Source organism: Aethalodelphis obliquidens, unplaced genomic scaffold (assembly GCF_003676395.1).
Source record: "Aethalodelphis obliquidens isolate GAN/ISIS:26980383/991018 unplaced genomic scaffold, ASM367639v1 scaffold55, whole genome shotgun sequence".
NCBI classification, from domain to species: domain Eukaryota; kingdom Metazoa; phylum Chordata; class Mammalia; order Artiodactyla; family Delphinidae; genus Aethalodelphis; species Aethalodelphis obliquidens.
The window spans coordinates 124310-147869 of NW_020837999.1; the positions used below are offsets into that span (position 1 = coordinate 124310).

Here is a 23560-nt window from a genome sequence, read left to right on the forward strand (position 1 = left end):
GGCGCGGGGGCCCGTCGGCGATGCCGGCAGGCCAGGGTGGCGGGGACGCCCGGAGCCTGAACGGAAAAACGAAAAAAAAGAAAAGACCGAAAGATTAAAAAAAAAAAAAAAAAAAAAAAAAAAATCAGGAAAATTCTAACAAAGAAATGTTATGAAAGATAACTAGTCCCCACATATTGAGGCACATTATAAAACTGCATTAATTAAAACATGCATTCTAGCATATGGATGGACAAATGGATCAATAGAACAGAATTAGAAATGTAGAAAGAGACCCAAATATCTATAAGAAATATATTTCAGATCACTGAGGAAGTATGAATAGTCGATAAATGGTATTGAGACAACTGAGTAGACATATGGGAAAAAATTAAGTAGGATCCTTCCCTCAAGTCTTATGCCAAAATAACTTATCAATGAATCAAAGAGCTAAAAGTAACAAATGAAACCATAAATAGCATTTTTAATGTCTAATTTTTGTAGTTGTGAAGGACTTTGTTAGCAATATAAAACCAAAACACAGTAATAAAAAGGCTGATACATTCAACTACATAAAAACTGTCATAAAAACATAAACAACTTCAAAAGCCAAACGACAAATTAGAAAACTACTTTCTGCATCTATACTGCAAAGGACAAATTTTCTTAACATATAATGACAAATTAACATGAAAAATATACAAAGGATATGAATGACCAATTCACAATGAGGAAACATAAAGGGCTCTTAATATCTGAAAAGATGTTCAATATCACAGTAAGAGAAATACACATTTAAACTAGGAGATACCATTTCTAATATCTTAGATAGTCTAGAACCAAAAAAGTTTGATAACACACTATGTTGCCAAGGATGCAAGGAAACAGCCACCGTGTTGGTAAATGGATAAACTGGTACAACTTCCATGGAAGGCAATTTGGGACTACAATGCAAAGTTTTAAACTCACTCTTTGGCTCCACAGTTCTACTTTTAGGAAATGTTCTTCATGTATATTTGCATATGTGCAAATGACATCTTTATATGTTTATTCATTGAAGCATTAATAGCAAAATATTACCCCAAAAAAGAAACCTATATGTCCTTCAAAAGGGCATCAGCTAAATAAATTATGGAATGTATATAGCCTTTGAAAAGAGAGAGGCAGATTTCAATGTCCTGATCTGGAAGGATCTCCAAGATCAATTCTTAAGTGGAAAAATACCTAGGTGCAGAACAATAAGTTATGTATGTTAGTTACTATTTGGTTCTGAGAAACTTATACGTTAAAATTTTATTTAGACATATATGGAAATGGAATGATACATGAGAAAGTGCTAACAGTGGTTACTTTCTAGGAGGGGAACTAGGTGGCTGGGGGAAATTTTAAATAAAGAAAAAAATTTTAAATAAATACACTGAAAACTATAAAACACTACTAAAAGAAATTAAAGAAGATACATTAAAAGACTTAAGAGTCTTAAGCTCTCAATACTGCCCAAAGTGATCTACAGATTTAATGCATTCCCTATCAAAATCCCAACAACAGTTTTTGCATAAACTGAAAAATCAAGCCTAAAATTTATACGGAAATTCTAGAGGCCTTGAACAGCCAAACAATCTAGAAAGCAAGCAAAGTTAGAGGTCTCACACTTCCTAATTTCAAAACTTACTACAAAACTACAGTAACCAAAACAATGTGGTACTGGCATAAAGACAGACATATATATCAATGAAATAGATTAGAGAGTCCAGAAATAAACCCTCCCATATACGGTCAGACGATTTTCAACATGGGATCCAAGACTATTCAATGGGGAGAAGACAGTATTTTCAACAAATGGTGTAGGGAAAACTGGATATCCACATGCAACAAATGAATTTGGACCCTTAGCTTACACCATATACAAATATTAACTCAAAATGGATCAAACACCTAAATGTAAGAGCTAAAACCATAAAACTCTTAGAAGAAAACATAGGAAAAAAACTTCATGACATTGGATTTGGCAATGATTTCTTAAATGGGACACCAAAAGAAAAATAGATAAATTGGACTTCATCAAAGTTTAAAACGGTTGTGCATCAAGGGACACTGTCAACAGAGTGAAAAGACAATCTACAAAATGGTAGAAAATATTTGCAAATCATATACCTGATAAGAGTTTAGTATCTGGAATATATAAAGAATACATACAACTCAACACCAGCAACAAAACAAGCCAACTCCATTTTTTAATGGGCAAAGTAATTGAATAGACATTTCTCCAAAGATATACAAATGATCAATAAGTGCATCAAAAGATGCTCAACATCATTAATCATTAGGGAGATGTGAATCAAAAGCACAGGGAGATACTACTTCGTACCCATTAGGATGGCTATTAATAAAAAAAATTTTTTTAAACAGGAAATAACAAGTACTGGTAAGGATGTGGAGAAACTGGAACCCTTGTACATTGCTGGTGGAAATGTAAAATGGTGCAGCCACTGTGGGAAACAGTATGGCAGTTCTTCAAACAAATTAAACTTAGAATTACCATATGATCCAGCAATTCCACTCCTGAAAGTAGGGACTCAAACAGATATTTGTATACCCATGTTCATAGCTGTATTATTCACAATAACCAAAAGATGTAAGCAATCCACGTTTCCATTGGTGGATAAATGGATAAACAAAATGTGGTATATATACATACAACAGAATATTATTCAGCCTTAAGAAAGAAAGAAATCCTGACACATGCTGCAACATGAATGAACCTTGAAGAAATTATGCTAAGTGAAACAAGCCAGTCACCAAAGGACAAATATTATATGATTTCACTTATATGAGGTACCTCAAGTAGTCAGATTCATAGAGACAGAAAGTAGGATGGTAGTTACCAGGAGCTAGGGAAGGAAGGAATGAGGAGTGATTGTTTAATGGGTATGGAGTTCCAGAGTTTGGGAAGATGAAAAATTTATAGAAACAGAAGATGATTATGGTTGTACAACAATGTGAATGCATTTAATGCCACTAAACTGTACACTTAGAAATGGTTAACATGGCAAACTTTATGTTATATATATTTTACCACAATAAAAAAATAAAGAGAAAGAAAGAAACATTAAATAATATACAAAGAAGAGTGAACTCTAGAGTCCACACTTCTGGGTGTGAATCCTCACTACTTCCGTTCATAGCTATGTCACCTTAGAAAGGTACTTAACATTTCTAAGATTGTTTCCTCATCCAAAAACATGGTAATAAAAGCACTGCCTACTATATTGGGCTATTTAGAGGCACATAAAGGGCTTAGAGCAGTGCCTGCCACGCTGTTAATGCTTAATAAGCAGTAGTTCCTCATTCATAATAGTCTTAGACATTTATTGAGCATCTATTAGATTCAGACATTATGCCAAGTGCTGGGAACACAGAGAGGGATAGGATGGATTCCTGCCTTTAAGAACTTCACCACTTGGTAAATGGGACCTTAACTTGGTAAATGGGACCTTAACTTCACGCAGCCCTCACTGTAGGAGTAAGTGTTGAAATAGTCACTATGGAAGTACCCTTCAAGAAGAGAAACAAGAGACTCAATTAGACTGAACGCTCCAATTAGACCTATCTGAAAGTAGAATGAGCTACCCTGAAAAGTAGTGAGGCAGCCTGAATAGCCGCTTCTCAGACACATAGCAGGAGAGACTTGGAGGGTTAGACTAGGTGATTGTTGGGGTACCATCTGGCTCAGAGTCTCTGATGCTACAAAGTGAGGACAAGCACTGACTGATGAGTGGCCTGGCTGGGGAAAGGCTCCAGGGCATCAGCCTTGCAGACATCACCACTTCATGCCATCATCCAAATTCCCCCCAGCAGGCACCTGAAGTCTCCAGATGGCAGGTGTGGATTCAAATTCAAAATGACAGACACAATTTTCACATAGATGAATGGAGAGGCACCAAGGCACACTCATCCCTGGATGACAGACAGAAGGGAAGAAAGGCCCAAAGAGGTCACTGCGGCCTTTTTCTGGGCCAGCATGAGCTCCAGAATAAAACATTGAAGCAGGATTCCTCAGTGAAGACGTGGAAGAAAACACCCCAACGCTGGCTGTGAATCCACTGAGGGTCCCCACACCAGCCCCCAGCTCTGAGACACCCCAGCTGGTCTAGCAACCCGGAGGAGTCAGACAGCTTTTTTTTTTTTTATTTTTGCCCGCATTGGGTCTTCGTTGCTGCGCGCGGGCTTTCTCTAGTTGCGGTGAGCAGGGGCAACCCTTCGTTGCGGTGCGCGGGCTTCTCATTACAGCAGCTTCTCTTGTTGCAGAGCACGGGCTCTAGGCGCGTGGGCTCAGTAGTTGTGGCTTGCGGGCTCTAGAGCGCAGGCTCAGTGGTTGTGGCGCACGGGCTTAGCTGCTCCGCGGCATGTGGGATCTTCCCGGAGCAGGGCTCGAATCCGTGTCCCCTGCATTGGCAGGCGGATTCTTAACCACTGCACCACCAGGGAAGCCCCCAGAGAGCTTATTTTTTAAGGAAAGGGAACAGAGGTCTGTTTCAGAGGGTGGAGGGGTTCGAGGGTGTCCTGCATGGAGGAAGAGGGAAAGGCAGGACTCCCCTCACCATCTTGGAGCTTCACCTACAGTCCAGACCAGCTGCAGCGGGAGTCGGGGTGGAGGAAAAGGAGAGGCAGGGAAATGCTCCTGTGTGGTCTCAGCCGGGCAGCTTCCCTATTAGGGTCTCAGGGTAAAGACGATCCACCTTCTCTTGGCTGAGGTCTTGACCTTCTTCCTTCCCGGCGTGCAGGGGTGGAGGGAACAGTAGTGTGATCAGGTAAGGCCTCACTGAGCAAAGACCTGAAGGTGGTGAGGGGCAAGCCACACAGATATCCGCAGAAGAGCACCCCAGGCAGAAGGAGCAGCAAGGGCAAAGAACCAGAGGCAATGAGTGTGCTTAGCATAATGGGTACAGCAGGGAGCCTGTGTGACTGGAGCAGGGAGACACATGGGAAGAGCTATAGGACATGAAGTTAGAAAGGCAAGGGGTGGAGGTGGGGTTCAGGCCCTGTAGGGTTCTGCAGGCCACTTTAAAGATTCTGGCTTCTACTCTAGATGAGATGGGAAGCCCATTGAAGGGTTCTGAGCAGAAGAGTAAGATATCCTGATTTATGGTTTTTAAAGGGTTCCCTGGGCTGCTGGGTTGAGAATGCACTACAAGTAGGGTGGCATGACCACCCGCTTCAGTTAGCAGCAGGTGGTTGCAACAATCCTGGGGAGGGGTGACAATAGCTTGAACCAGGTTGGTAGCAGTGGAGGTGGTGAGAAGCAGATATATTTTGAAGGAGGATTTGCTGACAGATTGGACGTGGGGAGTGAAAGAAAAAGAGATATTAAGGATGACACTAAGATTTTTTGGCCTAGATCCTGGAAGGATGGAGTTTCCATTAACTGAGATAGGAAAGACTGAAGAAGGAGCAGGTTTTATGGGGAAGATCAAGCATTCATATTTAGCCATGTAAGGTTTGACATTTCTCTTAGACATCCCCGGGGGAAATGTTTCATGGGCAACTTGGAGAGACACATGCAGGGTTCACAAAGAAGACCAGGCAAGAGCTCCATATCTCATATCTTATTAAACATATTTAATATACATATATATTTAGCTAAATATGTACACATTTAGAAGTCGTCTATGTCTAGAACCCTGGAGAAGTGATTCAGATAAAGAAGAGAAGAGGTCTAAAGACTCAGCCTAGGGGAATCCAAGACTCACAGATTGATTGATTAGGAAAAATTAACAAAAGCCACTGAGAAGGAGTTACCAATGGCAAAGAAGAACCCAGGAGAGGTGGTGGGTCATGAAGTCAGGTGAAGCATTTCACAAAGGAGTGAGTGATCAGCTATGTCAAATGCTGCCAGTAGGTCAAGTATCTCAAGATGAGAACTGGAAACAGAACAGAGGATTTAGCAACAGGATGGTCACTGATGATCTTAGAACAATTTTGGCAGAGTGGGGCAGAAGGGAGCCTCATTAAAGAAGGATCAAAAAGAACGGAATAGGGCTTCCCTGGTGGCGCAGTGGTTGAGAGTCCGCCTGCCGATGCAGGGGACACGGGTTCGTGCCCGGGTCCGGGAAGATCCCACATGCCGCGGAGTGGCTGGGCCCATGAGCCATGGCCGCTGAGCCTGCGCTTCCGGAGCCTGTGCTCCGCAACGGGAGAGGCCACAACAGTGAGAGGCCCGCGCACCACAAAAACAAAAACAAAAAGAACGGAAGAGCCAAACAGTGCAGGGAAAAATCTCTCTTTGTAAGTGATTCCAGCTAATAAATGAAGAAGGAATGACAGGATTAGGATATCGGTAGGCATTGTGCAAGCCCGTAAGGAAATAAACAATCCAGGCAGGGATCAGCAAACTATAGCCCTTGGGCTATATCTGGTCTGCTTGTTTTTGTAAGTAAAGTTTTACTGGAACTCACCCGTGTGCATTCACTTATGTATTGACTCTGGCTGCTTCCACACTACAATTGCAGTGTTGAGTGGTTGTGATAGAGACCGCATGGCCCACAGACTAAAATATTTACTGCCCATTAATAGAGAAAGTTTTCCAACTCTAACCCAGGCAAATAATCCTCAGTGACTGCTGACGTCACATGAAGGGAAACAACGAGACATTATGTGCCTCTGATGGAAATACCTACCACCCCCTAGGAAGTAATCTTACAAAGTAACAAAAAAGCAAATCTGAACCAGATGGAACTAAATGCCAGCTTACAGGAACTACAGGGAACAAAAACATTCAACAACCGATGGGGATGCAACCACCTAACTCCAGAATGTGGGAAAATCCACAGAAAATATGACCAAGTTTCTTCAACAAATAAACCATGAGCCTGAGAAACAAGTGGGGTGAAGTAACCTACAGATAAATGACTTAAGAAACCTTTCAACAAAATATGAGGTGTGGCCCTTATTTGGATCCTGATTTAAACAAACAAACCGCTTCTTAAAAAATAATACAATTGGAGAAATCTGAACACCAACTAGGTATCTGAAGATACTAAGAAATTATTGTTAATTTGGGGGAGTGTGGTAATGCTATTATGGTCTTTTTCTAATCCATTATCTTTTAGAGTCTAGTACTTAAATATTTATGGATGGAGTTATATGATGACTGGGATTTGCTTCAAAATAATCCAGTGGGGAGGTAGAGTAGGGAGACTGAGGTAAAAAAAGTTGGTTATGAGTTGATAATTACTGAAGCTGGGCTGTGGTCACTTGCAGATTCATTACACTACTCTCTCTACTTTAGTATACGTTTGAAAATTTCCACAATAAAAAGGTACTTTAAAAAGAAGAGAATAAAGGGAGAGAATTTGGACCCAACAAGTACAAGAAACTCTTTTGGAGGAGTTTTTTTTTTTTTTGGAATTGTACTGCGTTAAGAAGCAAAATGGAGCAATTTCTGGAGGAGGAAAGAAGAGTTTTAAAAACATGGTTGTCTCCTTAAGTAGGGAATTTGGCATTGACAGATACATACTACTGTATGTAAAATAGATAAACACCAAGGACCTACTGTGTAGCTCAGGGAACTAAATTCAATATCTTGTAATAATCTTCAATGGGGAAGAATGGAAAAGAATATATATGTGTGTGTATATATATATATATATATACACACATATAAAACTGTACCCCTGAAACACTGTAAATCAACTGTACTTCAATTTTTAAGAAGGAAAAATAATAAAAACCAAAAAAAATGTTTTTAAACAGTGACATGACTGGGATAAGAACACAATTCTAGACTTATTGTGGTGGTAATTTCTCAGTGTATACAAATATCAAATCATTATATTGTACACCTGAAACTAATAAAATGTTATCTGTCAGTCATCTCCACTAGACTCTCCCTTCACAGTCCCCACAGCTTCCACTGGAGCTTTCTTGCCTCTCCCTGGCTGCTCTCCTAAGTAACATATTTGGTTTCTTCTGAGACTTCCCACTCTGAGCCTCTAGGGAGCCAGTCAGAAGGTGAGTCTCTGATCTTGAGAAGCTGCCCTCTAACCGCACAGTCAAGTCTAACCACAGCTGAAAAGTTAACTAAAAGACAAGGAGTGTGGGAACATGTAACTCAGAGGATGTGAGGGCCTTAAGGATACTCTGGTTCAGAGAAGAATAAGGAGGGCAGGGGCAAGGGCTGGGAAAGATGCCAAGTACTTGCTGGAGGAGATGAGACGCTGGAAGATGGGCAAAGAGGAGAGAGCAGTGCATTTTAGGAAGGAAAGTAACACGAGCAAAGGCTGAGACCAGAAGGGAAGCCCCTTCCACAGAGTTCACGCTGGAAAGGACTGGGAATGATGTCATCCACCCTCCACGCCACCCTCTGATGTGTCCCTGTGAATTACTTCCCATGGGCCACAGTGACCCACAGCCAACTTTCTGGGCATCAGGGCCCACAGCTGTGGAAGGGAGACGCTGTCCCTGTGCGAGGCGTTAGGCACCCTCAGAGACGGAAAGTCTGCACGATGAGAATGGAGACGCCCCTGGTGAGTCCTGACACCAGAGAGATGCACTGGCAAAGGTGGGGCCCAGGCCGACCTCTCCATCTGGCATCTCTGTCCTCTGAGCTCTGCCCAGTCCTCTCGTGGATGACTCACGATGCTGAGAATATTCTCCATCTGACGTGATCCACTCAGACTCCAAGGAGGATGGGCTTCATGAAGCTCTGGCGTCCTGATATTGTATGAATATTTGAGATATCCATTTTACCAGGTCGAGTCCACAGCCTTCATCAAATTTTCAAGGGATTCTATGACTCCAAAGGTTAGGAATCACACGACTAGAGGCTTAATAATTGTTTGATGTACTGGATTTGGGGTGAGGTCTGAGGTATAATTACATCTGTTGGGACTCCTTCAAAGGTCCTCCTACCTCTCAAAATAGAAGATTGCTTCAGGATCAATGAAAACAAGAATTAAAATTCTCCAGTGGCAGGCTAATAGCAATGCAAACCTCAAGTACCCTCTACCTTTACAGGCCAAACAAAATAGCAACCTTATCAGGAGCTACTTCCCACATAACAGCTGACATTACACACATTTCAAGCCACACGGTTTACGTTTACAAAGCAAGTAAACTAAGCAAGTATTTCACTGGTACTTGCCACGTCATGCGGGATCTTAGTTCCCTGACTAGGGATCGAACCCAGGCCTCGGCAGTGAAAGCGCCAAGTCCTAACCACTGGACCGCCAGGGAATTCCCCTCATTTGGACTTTGAGAATTTTGCTCTGAACATTTTAAAAAGCAGACTAAAACCATAAAATGGAGTGCAATTCGTATTTTTCACAGAATTGTGTTTGTCTTAATGGCTTGAACGGCCTCTACAAATTGGCATCCCCCAAATCCTCACAACTTTACATCCCCATCAAAGGTATGACTAAAAGGATATGGGACCCAAGACGATCTTGACTCTCTGCCTCCCTCAAATATTTTATATGTTCATTTAATCAACTTTTATGGATGCCTAGTGGGCTTCTGAGATGCCACAGGATAGCAGAGGAAGAGGGTGGGCCACGGGTACCTTGGCAGTGCCCAGCCAGATCTCTTGCCTACCGTTCTGCCTTCTCTCCCCTCCCCACAGAGTTCAGCGCCATCCCCTGATCTTAAACAAGTCTCAGTCATCTCTAGCTAATATTTGCTGATTGCTTATACTGATTCAAACTTCACACAAATCCTATGAGGTGGGACCTACTCCCGTATACATTTAAGGAAGCTGAGATTCAGAGAAAGTAACTCACCTGCTCAGAGCCGCTCGGGAATGAAGCGGGGAGCCAGGACCCGATCTGAAAGCTGCCTGACCGCAGGATGGTGCTCTAAGCCCTCTACCACAGAACTGAGTCCCCATCCACTTGGTTACTACTCGTCTGACACCCTCTGGACTCACCCATCCACAAAGAAACCCTGTCACAGCGACCTGGGCAGCTCTACGTTTCAACAGCAGAGTTTCAACAATTCTAGGATGCCAGCAAGCCTTGCCCCACCGCACAGGGGAGAGAGCAGGACAAAAGCAGCGGCCCGAGCGGCTAGAGCCATGCATCACACTTGGGCTGTGTCCGCCCAGTTCCCCAAGCACCTTTCTCGGGCTCACCTGGCCAGGTACTCCACCCTGCTTACTCCCTGGCCAGCCAGCCTTACCACAATGAGTAATGCCTGTTGTGACATTTCATTTGAGATGCCTCCGCCTTTCATTTCAGTCATAATGAGCTGGAGGCAGGCAGAGAAGAAGGAAAGGGACAGAACTGGGAGGAGGTGGCCACGGCAGGGAGAGGGGGCGGGCAAAAGCCAGATATTACAGGCCTGGTTCCAGACCCCTGCAATACAGCAAATACTGCAGCGGAGGGATAAATCAGGAGTTTGGGATTAACATATACACACTACCTTATATAAAACAGATAACCAACAAGGGCTTACTGTATAGCACAGGGAATTCTATTCAAGGTCTTGTAATAACCTATAATGGAAAAGAATCTGAAAAAGAATAGATTTATATAATATGTATAACTGAATCACTTTGCTGTACATCTGAAACTAACACAACATTGTATATCAACTACAGATCAATTTATAAATGAAGGGAAAAAATAAAGCAAATATTGCAATAAAGCAAGTCACCTGAATTTTTTGGTTTCCCAGTGCGTATAAAAGGTATGTTTACACTATGCTGTAGTCTATTAAGTGTGCAATAGCATTATGTCTAAAAAACAATGTACACACCTTAATTAAAAAACACTTTATTGCTAAAAAAAAATGCTAACCATCATCTGAGTCCTCAGTGAATTGCAATATTTTTGCAACAGTAACATCAAAAATCACTGGTCAGAAATAGAGACACAGAAGTAGAGAGAATGGACATATGGATACCAGGGAAGCGGAGGGAGGTGGGAGGAACTGGGAGACTGGGATTGACATATATACACTACTCTGTATAAAATAGATAACTAATAAGAACCTACTGTATAGCACAGGGAACTCTACTCAATGCTCTGTGGTGACCTAAATGGGAAGGAAATCCAAAAAAGAGGGGATACACGTATACGTATGGCCGATTCACTCTGCTGTACTGTATAAACTAACACAACATTGTAAAGCAACTATACTCAAAAAGTAATAAGAAAACAAAAATCACTGGTCACAGATCACTATAACAAATATAACAATAATGAAAAATTTGAAATACTGCAAGAATTATACCAAAACGTGACACAGAGACACGAATAAGCAAATGCTGTTGGAAAAATGGTGTCAAAAGACTTGCTCCACAGAAGGTTGCCACAAACCTTCGAATTGTAAATAACACTCTATCTGTAAAGTGTGATAAAGCGAAGTACCATAAGACAAGGTACGGCTGATGAGAGATGAGTTAGGAGGCTGCTGTGTCATCGAAGTAAGAGATGATGGTGGCTTGGTCTAGGTGGGGGAGCGGGGGAGGGGTGTGTAGATAAGAGTGTGGATCCAGAGGTATTCAGGCAGTTACACCGTCAGGATTTCATAATGGATTGCCGAAGGGCATGTAGAGGTGCAGGTATCAACAGTGACCCTGGACTTGTGACTGGATGAAGGTGCCACTCATCAAGACAAGAAAGCTGGAGGAGTAGATTTGGTTATAGAGATCAAGAGTTCAGTCTGAAAGTATTAAGTCTGAGACAGCCAAGTGGAGACATTACGAAAGCTGATGGATCTAGAGGTCCAGATCTCAGAAGAGAAGTCTGAGCTGGAGGCATAAATTAGAGACTTGCAATAAACTGTTTGAGTAATGGCCCTGTAGGTGGCTGTGAGAATGTGCCTGGCAGACGTCTAACTACAGGGTGCTTAATTGACCAAAAACCCCAGCTGCTGGGCTCTGAAATCCATCACCGAATTTGCACAGAGGGAGCAGGACAGGGACGCTAAGGCAGGCCCACTCCTGGGAGACACGGGACCCCCCTGATGGCTGACTTGGGCTGGAGAGCTTCCCAACAGCCTTGCCGAGCATCCTTAGATTGCAGAGCAGGTTGAGACCCTGGTACGGACCTTCTTCTCTCTACCCATCACTCAGGGTCAGACTTGCACGGTGCTCTGATAGTTCTTCCAGCCTTTCCCAGCTCCCTCCCCATTACGTTTCATAGGAGTTTCCCCCCAACGAAATCTTTGCACATTTAATCTGATCTTGGTGTCTACTTTGTTGGAGGACCTTCTCACAGCGAATCTCACCTTGACCCTGTGCCTTGCTTTAGGCAGTGAAACAATAGCAAATGTGATACAAGCGGAGTATTGAGAAAGGCCTGTGCATCGGGGATTGCCTTCTGGGGATCGCCTTCTCTCTGGCTTCTGGGAACCCTTCCACAACCATGTGAACAAGCCTTGGCTAGCCTTTCTGAGGATCAGTAACCAAGAGGAGAGAGGCTCCAGCCATTCCAGCTGTCTCACTGCCTCAGCTGATGACCCATACATGTAAGTGAGGCCAAACTAGACAATCAACTCCAGCCACGTTGGCCCAGGACAAGTAAACCTACCCAACCAACCCAGGGAATTGTGAGAAATACTAAATGTTTGCTGTTTTAGACTACTGAGTTTGGGGATGACTTATTATACTGAAAAAGTAAACTTACATAGGAGTCTGGGGCATAAGATGGTACTCAAAGCCATGGGAATAAGTTGGTCCTATCATGGACTCATGGATGCTGTCCTCAGGCTCCCAATCCAAAACCTTTCATAGGGCTCTTTCCATTGGCTAAGTCCCTTCTGAAAGTTTATTTAGCACTTACTATGTTCCAGATAGCATACTGAGGAGCCATGGGTATACAATTACAACTGAAACACACTCTTTATCCTAAAGGAGAAAAATGGGGGAACCGAAGAAAACCCTTTTTCAACTTTCTATTTATTAAAAATTACTGGATACAAAGTTAGCAGGACTATAGAATCTACCTGGATTCTTCTACTTCAGGCTTCATGGGACCACTTTCAAACACACACACACACATATACACACACTCACACACACACATACTCACGCACACACTCCATGGTACCGCAGCCTTCAGTCAACTCACCACTTTCTCTGAGAGAAGTTGATGGGTTCTTGCTGTCATTTCAAAGTCAACAAATGATAAAAACTCTGTTGAAGTCACAGTTGGTGAGTGTAATGACCCAATCACAGGGAAGATGGTACACAACAGAGGGAAGGAGAATCAGGATTGGTCGAAGGTTCCAGAGTGGCTTCTCTACTTGTTTACATATTCAAGAAATTTATCAGTCACCTGCTAAGTGCAAAGCTTTGAGGAGACATAGATAAAAGAAACAATTCCTGCTCTCAAAGCTTTCACACTCTAGGAAAGAGGCTGGCAATGACAACAGTACAGCACAAGACACTGAGAGAGTACAAAGGAAGAGGTTCTGGTATAGCTTGAAGAGAATCAAGGAAATCTTCCTGGAATAAGTAACTGAGTTTGATAGAATAGGCAAGGATGAGCCAGGCTCTTTGAGGAGGGGCTAGGAAAGGTCACGTTGAACTAGCACTGGTGAAGGTATTAAGGCTTAATAGAGGAAGGCAGGTCTAGGTAACTGAAGTAGTCCAGTAGGGCAGAGTACAGGGAGAAAATGAGTGGAAATATCTAGAAACAAGACTGGAGAGGCAGGCAGGGGGTTAGACCATGAAAGGCTTTACACATCATGCCATACATACTTTATTCTGAAAAAAAGGAACCATGGAGTGGTGTCAAAAGAAAGCATGACATACTCACATCTGCATATTAGAAAGATGGTTGTGGCCACAGTACAGAATATGGAGATAAGACAGGTGCAGCAGACCAGGAGAGAAATGATGAGTGCAGTGGTAGTGGAAGAAGGGAGAAGGGCCGGAATTCCATGGCATTAAGGAGGAACAGTCAGCAGAATGTCCTCACTAACAAGATGTAGGTGAGGAGACAAGGCAAAAAGGAGGAAGTCGAGTCACAGGTAACATCCATATTTCTGGCCTGGTCAACTGAATGGATGGTGGTACCACTTGCTGAAAGAGGCTCTATGAGAAGAAAACGAAATTTTGTAAATGATGATGGGTTTAGTTTGGGACAAGGTAACTTTGAGATACTGTGAGGTGTTGAAACAGAAATGCCCAACAGTCAGCTGGAGAGAAATTCTAACATACAAAAGAGAATCCTGGGTTGGAAAACAAATTTGGAAGTCATCATCATATGGGTGATGGCTGAAGCAAAGGGAGGGGTTAAAGTCCCACTAGGAGAGTGTACGGGGACCAGGGAGCTTCTATATTTAAGGATCAGTCACTCAGTTCTCATCTGGAGGAGGAACCCAGCCAGAGCTAACCAGAGGACAGATGACCAAAGCAGTGAAAGCACCCACAAGATACCACCACCTACTGAGCTGCTCCAGCTCTCTTCTCAGAAGTCTATTGTAAATGGCCAGGGGAGCAATTAGCACTAAGGTGTTAACGGTTAGTAATAGATGTCTCCAGATATATTTGCATTTTAATTAGGCGTATAAACTTCATAGTGATTCTGGCTTTGGAGCCAATGCTTGGATTCTAATCCAGGGCTCTACCACCTACTGTGATCTTGGATTCTAGAGGCCTTTGTCTGCTCCTATAAAAGCAGGAATAACAATGTTTCTATCTCAAAAGGTATAAGATGTAGCAAGTTTCTGGTGCATCCCTTCATCTATGCCTCTAACAGTGGTTCTCAGACTTTAATGTGCATCACACTCACCCAGTCCCAGGTTCTGATTCAGGATGCCTGGGCTAATGCTGATGCCGCTGGTGCAGGAACCACACTTTGGGATGGGATGTTCTACTTAAAGGACTCCTACCACACGAGTGAATGCCCACTCATACGTACCCCATAAACTGGTCTTGAGGCCCTAGAGAAGGGCTGTGGGATGGGAGCTCTAAGTCGTCAGTGCAGGAAGCATGACAAAGCAATGGGAAGGTGAAGGACAGGGACAGGCACCCAGTCTTCTCCCTCAGCTGTCACCCAAGACATCTCAAGGGCTACAAGTTGGGTGATTCACACCTGCAGGTTTGAAAAGCCGTGACTCACAGGATTCAGTAGGTGGGCTGCATTGACTCAACCCCCAGGGAGGGAGACAGGGAGGGGAGCAGGTCTGTAGAGTCAGCAGAATGGACTGAGGTCCCCTGGACACCCAATGAGCCAGGTTCCAGACTGGAGGGAAGAGGGAGATGCAGCGGGGCTGGGGGAAAGCAAAGGTTTCGGACGCATGGGAAGGGAAGCCTTCCAGCCAGCTGTGGAGGGCGAGAGGGAGCTTATGGCCTCTCTTCACAATTTCAGATAAGTTAGCCTCTGCTCTGGGTTAAGAAGACACTGAAAAGCAAGAAAAGCGATCTGGAATTTCCCCGGGAAGTCTACACTCACAGTACTGCCCATTCTTCTCCATCCCTCTGTGCCCTAGTGATGTCCAGGGAACCTGCTCTGCTCTCCCCAGGGCATCATGGATGGAAATCACCAGCAAAGCCCAGTAGTGGCGTGGCAAGAGTGGATGGAATATTGTCTTCTTTCAACAAAGGCCTGTCACAGACATCATCTTATTTTATTTCTTAAAAATCTCCTCTGAACTCCCAGTTTTAGATACATAATTTTTTCAACCTGCAATTACTACCATGCTAGGTACTGAGACTGCAAGTATTAATTAATCACAATGCTTGCCCTCAAGGAATTTTGCCAGATGAGATATAAAATGTGCTACATTTATTACATAGTCTATAAGACACTTTCATATACAATGGTACTTATTCCTCATAACGGCCACATTATGAGATTTGGTGACATGGATCCTATCTCATTTTTTGCCATTCTGATCTTCAGCTTAAATATTACCTCTTCGGAAGCCTCCCTGACGTCCAACCTAAAGAGCTACCCAATCAGGTGCCTCGTCACCCTATATTCATTTTCTGAGTGACATGTATCGCAGTGTGATTTTTTTAAATCAATCTACTAGGCTAGTTATTGTCTCTCTCTCCCTGCAGTAGAATAAAAGTTTCACAGAAGTGGGAAATTTGTCTGCCTTGGTCACTGCTGTATTCCCAGTACCCAAAGCAGTGCCTGGCCGGACAGGCACTTAGGACACATCTGCGGAAGGAAGGAGGGTGGGGAGAGCAGGTGGGAGCGGAGGAGGGAGGGGAGAAGCACTAAGTGGCAGAGCTGAGGCTCACAGCTGGGGCTTTGCCCCTCCCCCCCAGCCCAGGCTCCTTCCCATCCTTGGGGAACCTTGGGGGGGCCACTCTGGGCCAGTGCCAAGGTTCTGAGGTTGATAGGCTGACTTTCTTTGCCTGGACACAGAGGCAGAGGTACCCAGGACTCTCAGACTTCAGCACTGAACAGCTCATTAACCCCGAGTCAGAGATCTGACAAAAAGAAAATCAGGGATAAGTGCTCGCCTGTCATTACACATCCCTTCTCTAAAGAAGGCCTGGAACTCCGTCTGTATTTAGGATCCTTACACTCAAGAAAACATCAATCAAGGACCAAAGAAGTCAAGAGAGATTCAATTTACTCTCTTTTCAGAGGCAGAAATATAAAATGATCTCCAGTACTTTTTAAATTAAGAACTCCTATTCAGTAAATACAGCAAACAAAAAAAAATCGATTGTATGACTAGGTAAGAGGGAGACACAAAGAATAAAGAGAAGTGGAGAGAGAAGGGATGGAAAACAAAATCACAGAACAGTCATTGCTCTTAAAATGGAAAGGGGCCTCAGATGACTGTTGGGTCCAGGCCCCTTCTCTCCAAGACAGGCTACCGGGCCTGTTTATTGATAAAGTAGCTGAGGCCTAGGGGGCTAAGTGATTTGCCCATGGTCTATAGCCAGTAAAGACTGGGGCAAGACCAGATAACACATAATTTGGTAAAAGAAATCAAAATTCTTCAAATTTCTTCTAGCTGTACTTAGAGCTAGAAACCAATTATTTGAGAGAACCATGCCATTTTCAGCTTTATTTTCCCATTTCTCCCAGCAAAAGGCCCTGTACACATCTGATTCATGGGGGAACCCCAAAAGATACATAAAGGAGGCATAAACACAGATACCTTCTGCCAAGAAGATACAGAAAGCTGTATCAAGTTACATTTCTGCAACTACAGTGATATCTCCATCATTAAAAGTTGCGTCCATCGGTGTAGCCCTAGATTTTGTTACTCAGGTTAGAAATTACATAAAAGCCCACCAGGCTGGATGCCCTGCTCTGCCACAGGCTGCAGTGCCTGCCCCGTATCCAAGACAGCATCACACCTTCCTCTTGGGCCCCAGTTCTGTGCCCTCCCCCAGCACCCATTCAGCCGCTGCCGCCACCCCTAACCCTACAGTGAGAATCTGGAGCATTCTCTCTCTGCCCCAATCCCAGGCTAGCGTTTATAGGGGGACAGATTTTTTTTTCGAGTGAGGTCGATGTAGTTGCAAAATCTCTGTGATTCCGGAGGATGTATCTTTCAAAGTGCTACTATGTGAACATAGAAGGGAAGGCCTTGCCTTGGTAAAGCCCAATTCTGTTCTAGAATCTCATTCATTGCCATTCCCCCAAGTCCACACATGTACAGCAGACAACAGGACCCTTTAGAATCCTCATGTCAGAGATGAGGATTACACTCCTAACACGTTTTCCAGGTTACAGGGAAAGAGGTACCACACTTCTTTGCTTCTGCCAGGAAGTTTCCTGATTTGCATGTAACCCACTCTGTACTATAACAAAGAGCTTTGTAATGGGCTTTTTGGTTCCAAATGGCTTTAGTTTGTTACTATACAATGGCCTAGATCCAGACTCCCTACCATACTGCAAGTCCCATAAAGACCAAGACCATGTCTCCTTTCTCTTTTTCTTTTTGTAGACCACCTTCTTCCATCCTCCTGCCTACCACCGCTGCCCTTCCTCCAGCGCTCAGCTCATCATTCAGGGAATACTGCAGATGCTGGTTAGCACAGTGTGGTATTTCCCGCTCTTCCCAATCCTCTGTCACTTACTGCGGGTACAAGGAAATACAACTTCTTGGGGATTCAAGACAACACAAGGCAGACAGGAGGGAAGGCCAGATAAGCCACCCCATTTTTCCAGACCAGAACTGGGCTGAGGCCTGCCCACAGGAGGCCAGGGGCAGTCACTGCTCCTCCCCACGACGTCTCTTTCATGGCCCCTCCACCTAACTCCTATCCATCAGCCTCCTGTGCTTCCCCAAAGCAAGGAGTGGCTCCGCCTAGGATTTATGGAGCTCAGAGCCCAAAGCTACGCTGAACTGTGGGATCTTCAACTGCTGGAGCTGGGAAATACCTGTGGAGCATCTGCCCAATCTTCATCTTCAGGCAAGTGAAATGAGGCCCAGGGCAGTTCGTGACTTGCCCAGGGTCACATGGCTCCTTAATGGGGCTCAGTTGGGCTAGAAGTCAAGTCTCCCCGGCCAGTGCTCCTTTATCCACCCCACTCTCACCTGATAACGCCCTGTTTCGCCCAGGCATGCTGTTCTTGGTCTGATTACATACTACGGGGTAAATAGGAAGGATGAGCAGGTGGAAACAAGGTCTAGAATTACCTCCTTAAGGCTCTATTTTTGCCTCAATGATAGAGAAAGGATCTAAAGGACCGAACCAAAACACTTTCAGCTGGGAACGGTCAGGTTCCCCTGCTGATCTATAGAGTTGCTTCTGGGCAAGCCAAGGGGCGGGGAGGCTTTCTCCAATTCTAGGCCATTGTCAGTCTCTGAGACAACTGGACTCAGTCAGCTGCGATCCTGAGAGAGGCAGGCTTCAATAACTACGGTGTAGACAGACCCTCAGTACCAGAAGGTGACACCTGCTCCGCGCATCCACGAGACAATCCTCTCAGCACAGGCATTCACAGGCACACTGGAGTGGGATCTAGGTGAGAGGGTCCTCCAGGGATGGTCCACGTGGCAGGGCAGGGGGTGGAGCACACAAACTGCACAGATACCAAGAAAGGACGATGTGGACAGAAAGAACAGGGGCACCACGAGTCAAGAACCAGGCAGGACGGACAAGTGGACTGTCTAATCCACCCTACCCTGAAACCATCCATCGCCCCCAGACCCCCAAACAGGTTACACCACATGTGTGAGCCAAATACTGACCGCATCAACTTCAACACAAGGAGGTACCCATTGCATGGAGAGAGTCAGCTAGCCTCTGGGTGAACCTGAGCAAGTTACTTAACTTTTCTGAGCTCCAGGTGCCTCACCTGGAGGATCCTCACCTGAGGATACCTACTTAATAGGATTGGATACGGATTAATTATGATAAAGTCTGGAAACTCTTTGCTCTAGTATCTGGAAAATAACAAGCACTTAATAAATGATAACTAAACTGTTGAAGCCCTGCAGGGACCCGGCTGTCTCCAGACTCTTGGGCTCCTAAGGGGCTGGAAGTGTTACTGACACATCCCCTAAGAATCCTCATCACTCCCTCACACAACCGAGGAAGTAAAAGCCAGGCACTTCCCTGCAATAGGATGCTTCTTGAACATATATATGTTCAAAACCTGTACGTGTTCAAAACCCAGACACATATAGGATTCTTTCCTCTCCCCTCTCCTCTCTCACACCCAACACACACACCACCCCCAGCCTCCGGACAGCTGAGGAGTTCTGACAGCAGTGATCCAATCACTCAACCGTGGGACTCTGAGGGTCACTGTATATCATCCTGCCATCAACATAACACTCACAAATCCTGGCAGAAGGATGGCCTCCTGGGAGCCCAGGCTCATAAATATCACAAGGAAGCAGTCAGAGGGATAGAAACATGTAAATCATTTCCATGGAAATCACCCTCTACTTGTAACTCCTGCAATCAAAGCATGAAGTTCCCCTCTGGAAGTGGGATTTTTGAAGGGTTTTGTGGAATTGAGGAAAGAGGAGTCGTCACGGGAAAGAGATCTGTATTCAGCACTGGTTTCTCAGAGGCAACGGAAATAAAGTCCATTTGCAATTTGAGTCAGGGAGAACCACGCCAATAAGGAAGGTGCAAATCCAAATGACATGAAAGCATGGCATGTTGCCTCATGAACTGTCCCTCACTCTGACTGTATAGTCACTCTCAGGGCAATCATTCATCCCTATCTGTCTAGACAGTCTCTCTTGTCCCTGTCTAATTATTACTAATGTCTCTATCTACTCTCAAAAGTGTCCCAGCTTGGACAATAAATTATATGATTACCCAATACTACAAAGTGGTTAAAAAAAAAATACATCTTAGCTGGCCAGAGACAAAGCATGTGAGAGAACAGCAGAGCGGAATCAAACAAGAAAAGGTCATCTCCTTCTAGGCTCTAGAGATGGCTGCACAACCCGACCAGACCCACACATTTGCAGAAGGGGAATTTCTTTTATTTTCCATTAGTAACTCCTCGTGGAACTGTCAACTGGGGAAGTTTTCCCCAGTGCCTACCCTAGCTCCCAGTCCCAGTAAAGAAAACCCCTTTTTTGTAGCTCAGGTGTCCGTGGAGTCAAAGCGATGCTCTTATTTAAGCGTCAGAAACATCTTTCCTTTCATGAAAACATTTCTCTGAGTGCAGGTCTCACAGTCTCTAGTCTGGACTAAACTGCTTGGCTTCTCCAGCCCTTCCGCTGACCATGATGTCTCTGAGACACAGTGTGGTTCTTGAACCCCAAGAGTAAGAAAGAATTAATGTTCCAACACCATGGCCTCCAAAGGTAAGAGAGAGTGAATCATTACAATCCCCCAGATCTCGGTCATTCACCCACCTACGCAGCGTGAACCACCTGCACGCTGCTCGGAGCGGCCCGAGTCAGGCCTGGTGAGAGGGAGGATCCCTCCTTGGGCAAGTGGCCAAAGTGCCACCTCAGTCCCCAGAGTGAGACGGCGGAAGCCTCGATCTCAGGGGGATGTGGTAGAGGAGGGGGTAGTGTCCCCCATCATTCTCTCCTGGGCACGGGCACAAAGCAAAGAGGCTCAGAGAACTGGGTGTTCATCCCTGGAAAAGGACATGCAACTCACCCTCTCGTAGGGAGACCCAAAGCCGGTCAAAAAGCAAGTCACTCTAAATAGCCCGGCTTCTTCTCCGCACTCCCCTTCCTCCGAGGCCCAGTTCCCGGCTCTCTCCCAGGATAGGGTCGGCTCGCCAGCCCATCCGCCTGGTCGACCCGAGGCTCCAGAAACACCCCAGCCTAACCTGCACCAATCCCGGGACGCTTCCAACGGCGCACACAGCTTCCTTCCCAGAAACTTTGCTGGAAGCTTAGCCCCTGCTCAGCGAGCCTTCCCCAGGAGTGCCCCCCCACCCCCGCAGAGAACTTCCCGACGGCGGGGACTGGCAGAGCCCCGGCTGCCGGCCGGCACCCCCTCCTCCGAGCTTGGCTGCGCTCCCCTGGCGGCACGAGGCTCCCTCGCTGCCGGCTGAGCGAACACGCAAGCACGAACGAGGTGCCAGCCCCGGACGCCCTGACAAGGAGCACACCCCTCACACCCCAAAACGCCCACCGCGCGGGGGCTTTCTCACGCCCGGGAAACGAACACGGAAGTTGCAAAGAAAAGGGCAGCGCGTGGAGAGGAAGAACCGGCTCAGGGGAAGGTTTGGGCAAACTAGGAATCTCCACGGTCCATGCAACGCCAACAGGTAGCAGCACCGGGGACACGGAGCTGGGCGCCCGGCGCCGGGGAGGGTAGCACAGCCCCAAAGACTGCGGGCGCCAGGGCGCAGACGACCATTTCCTGGGTAGCAAGAACCGGGGCTTACCTTGAATTAACGCAGAGTCCCGCGCTCGGATGAATGAGGAGAGTGTGCTAGTATTTCCGAGACATCACTGAATTATTTTCAAAGGGCACACGGGGAGCGGAAGGGGCACGGGGAGAGGGGGCAGGAGAGATGGTGAAATTGAAGGGGGAAGGAGGAATCAGGAAAAAAGAAGAGGGGGGCGGGCGGGAAGGCAGGAGGAGGGAAAGGAGAGAAACAGAGAATAAAATGAATAAAAGAGACGGGAGACAGTTCGCGGGGAAAAATCTGTCTCCTGCCCACACAGTGGAAAAGAAATGTCTGATAATCAGAACGAGAGCTCGCACACATGCCCCCCAGAAGGGTCAGACGGAGACGAGAAGACTGGAGCTGTACCCAAACAGAGAAAGAAATAGCAGTCGGGCCGGGCAGCACCGCGAGGTGGGAGAGTGCGGAGACGGACGCCGGCGGGAGCGCGCACACGGGCTGCGGGCGGGGCCGGGGGCTGGATCGCGTGCGGGAGGGCGGGGCTCGGTGTAGTAAAGGGGCCTGGAGGCGAGAAATTTCGGTCGGGGTTTCTGTGGAAAAGTTCAGTGACCTCAGACTTCCACGGGCGACTTCCACTCGAGAACACCGTCCCCGTTTGTGGGCAGGAGCGGCACCTCCCAAGGTTCCGCCGGTGGACCTCACCGCGGCCCCAGGGTCCTGGCCGTTTGCCTCGCTGGCCCGGGAACCTTGATGGAAGAGCGTGATTCCCCCTGACGGGAAACAGAAGCGAATGGAGGCTTTACGGATCAAGTTGAGGGAGAGAGGGAAGTGTGGGAGGACCAGTACCTGAGCCAGATGCTGCCCAAGGAAAGGGGACCCCCGCCCGAGTGGGGAGCATCTCTGATGCCTCTGGGGGCACGTAAAGGCTCTCCGAGGGTGGCCAGGGGCCAGAAGCGAGACTCTGTTCCCCAGGGGTAGTTCAGGGGCACAAAAAATTAACAACCCTAAAAACAGTCGGACTGGCATATCTCCAAGGCTTTCTAGACTTGAATCCCCCGGAGGGCTCCCTCTCCCCCCATTTCTCTGGCTCTTTGCCTATCTTTTCCTGGATAGTAGCAGAAAGGCCTCCCAGAACCCTTGCTGGTGAAGACCTCAGGTCCCACCAGCCTATCTCTTCAATCCATGTAGGTCCCCAGAGGGGCTTTGCCAGGTGGCTATACTCAGCTGCCCACCTTCCACCAAAAACTCAGAATCAGAGGGCACAGGGCCCCAGAGAGAGAAGGGAGAGGCAGTAGGACTGAAAGGGCCAAGAAGAGAAACAGAAAGGAAGAAGAGAAGGAGGAGAAAGAGAAAGAAAGGAGAGCATTCTCTCCCCTGTAGCTCTGGTTCCTCAGGCCTGGTCTTGGCACAGAAAGATGGGGCAGGTTTTCTGAAGACTTCCTTTGGGGGTTGCCAGTGTTGAATGAAGACATTCAGCCTTTCCTACTTAGCTGTGAGCTACGGCTAAGAGCAGGGATTGTATTTAGTCAACTTTGTATGCTCTACACCCACCTACCCAGGGCCTGGCACATCTCAGAAAACATGCATTGACAGGAACTAAATGATCACAAGGCCAAAGGCTCCTCTCCCCTTCCTCTTAGCTTGGGATGGGGAAAGGAAGTGAAGACCAAGGGCAGTGCAGCCTTCTTAGCTACTGCCTACTTCACCACACCCCCAAGAGGCCTGGTTGGGAGATTCCAGAACCTCAGCCCCAGCATCAGGTAAGTCCTAAAAATTATCAACCCTGAAAAGAAGTGAGTCTGGTCTCTATGAAATAGACTTTGGAAAACCAGGCCTTTAGCCTTGATATTGAAACCTGCTCCAGCTGGGCATTA

At 46.0% G+C, this 23560-nt stretch overlaps 1 long non-coding RNA gene across 1 annotated transcript in view; it reads right to left on the reverse strand.

Moving 5' to 3' along the window:
• The window catches only part of LOC113609302 (uncharacterized), a 104051-nt gene extending 81873 nt beyond the window's left edge, over positions 1 to 22178 (reverse strand). The window contains exon 1 of the long non-coding RNA XR_003428586.1: positions 21723 to 22178. This is a non-coding gene — a long non-coding RNA (uncharacterized LOC113609302). The remainder of the gene's footprint in view (positions 1 to 21722) is intronic.
• Positions 22179 to 23560: the final 1382 nt, after the last annotated feature.